We start from the raw sequence: 2,210 nt of genomic DNA, 5'->3' as shown, positions 1-2,210 counted from the left end.
AATCTATTTCCATTTACTTGTGGAAAAAAGATTGATTTTTTCNAGAAAAACTCAATTTTAACTAACAACACATACACCTATAAACAAAAGGCTTTGGCCTGATTCTCATTAATACAACTAAAATCTATTTCCATTTACTTGTGGAAAAAAGATTGATTTTTTCATTTCTGCCTTAGAGAAACACTGATAATTGCACTATGAAAAAATATCACTCACATGCAGTGTCTTCTTCCCCAATGTGCCATCAGATTAAAATTACTCATCCCCCCAATTCAGACATACATTTCTCTTGTCAGAACATATAAATTAGGGACAAAATACAACCTGCATATTAGAATGAATAAGAACACATGCCAACAGATCAAATTTTAAAAATTGGCAAGTCTCTCTAAAAATGTGTTAATATATATATATTATGAAGGAAAATGAAAGGGCCTGGGAAACAAAAGCAATTTTTACTTAAATTAATTTGATTTTATTTTGGAGATTGACTTTATAGTCAATTCTAAATTTCTATATCTTATTTTTACAGCATAAAAAGAAGTTGAAGCTGATGTCTGGTCCTTAAATGTATCTGTTTAATATATCCATATACAGGGAAGCCCATCACATCTTCAATAAAATCATTTCTACCTGTGACCAAAGCTTACAGCACTGCAGTAGCAGTCAGTGTCGTTCATTACTGACCACTTCAAAGTTTGATCCAGTTTGCTTCTTGAGAACCTCAACTGCTGATGGTGCTAAGATGTTTCCACATGATAGCTAACATTTAACATCTTCCTTAGTGCCAGGCAGTGTTGTAAGTGTTTTTCATGTGTCATCTCATTTAGTCTTCAGGACAACACTGTATATATATAAATATTTGTATATATTTACATTATTATATCTATTTATTTGAGGAATTCATATATAGATAAAAGCTTAGTCAATCGAAAGCAAATGTTTCTAGATGCCTTTCTCCAGCTCTATTTCTTGCCTTTACAAATTGCAAGAAAAGTGTACTCAAAACTCAAGTACCCTGTCCTCATCCAAAGATGTCCAGTAATGCGTGGGCCAAAGGTGGTTGGCATTGATTCTCTATAGAAGTGGGACAGAATGTGGCGCTGTCCTCACCTTGTTTTGCTTTGTTGTTGGACCCTCCAAAAGGCCTGAAGTGGGTAAAGGTAGATTTTAAGAATAATGTAAGTGGAATGTATATATGTGGGTTTCATCATTTTAAGATGTAACACAAACACTTCATTTCAACTTGACATTCAACCCCTAAATCCCCTAAGGGAGCGAGTATTATATTTTAACAAAATGCCGTGTAACTACACAATTAACATAAGGCTTTGAATGGAGTACTAGTTGTGGATTTGACCTGCCCGTGAATATTCACCCACAAAAGTGACAGCCATATCAGTCCTCTGTGATAAGTGCCTCACTGTCACTCCAAGCAACTGGTCACTGATGACTATTAGAGGACAACGTATGTTCCAAGCTAGGGCAACCATATTTTCTGTCCTAGAAATTAAGAATCAGATTCCTTCCACCATCTTGCAGCCTGCAGAGACCTGTTGGGAACAGGACTTCTAAAAGGCAAAGATGTCTGGAAGGCTATGGTCCAAGGCCATTTTTGCTGTCTGTAAGTGGGGTCTCTAGAACCACAGGGAGCATACATTTCTTCTTAAAATTGAAGGTGTGTATGCCTGAGATGAAACTGAATTCTATTTGGGCAAGAAATGTGCTTATGCATACAAAGGGAAGAACAACACAGTGACTCCTGGTGGTAAACCAAAGCCATAATAATCTGGGGAAAGGTAATTCAGGTCCATGGAAACAGTGGCATGGTTCGTTCCAGATTCCAAAGCAATCCTCCTGCTAAGGCCATTGGACACAAAATCCGTGTGATGCTGTATCCCTCAAGGATTTAAACTAATGAAAAGTAAACAAATAAAAGTGAATTTGTGCTCTGTAAAAAAAAAAAAATAAGAATCAGGATTCAGAAAAGGCTAGAAATCCTCTATGTCTGGTTTAAACTGAGGGCATGGAAATCCAGGGTCTGTGGAGGGGTGACACTGAGCACAAAGAAACAAAGATAGCTGAGGAAAGAAGAAGAGAGTAAAATACATGAGCAGGGAGAAGATGTCCTGAGAGATCATATGCTATCATATAGTGGGAGAGAAACGGAGACAAAAGAGAAACTACCTTTGTTCTTCAGGTCAGGGTTT

At 36.8% G+C, this 2,210-nt stretch overlaps 1 pseudogene; it reads left to right on the top strand.

The window, feature by feature from the left end:
- Positions 1-1,584: 1,584 nt before the first annotated feature.
- Positions 1,585-1,913, top strand: LOC108521909 (60S ribosomal protein L35a pseudogene; annotated as a pseudogene).
- The last annotated feature ends 297 nt before the right edge of the window (positions 1,914-2,210 follow it).

Source organism: Rhinopithecus bieti, unplaced genomic scaffold (genome assembly GCF_001698545.2).
Source record: "Rhinopithecus bieti isolate Rb0 unplaced genomic scaffold, ASM169854v2 scaffold_63328, whole genome shotgun sequence".
NCBI lineage: Eukaryota > Metazoa > Chordata > Mammalia > Primates > Cercopithecidae > Rhinopithecus > Rhinopithecus bieti.
This window is presented reverse-complemented; position numbering and strand designations above follow the sequence as displayed.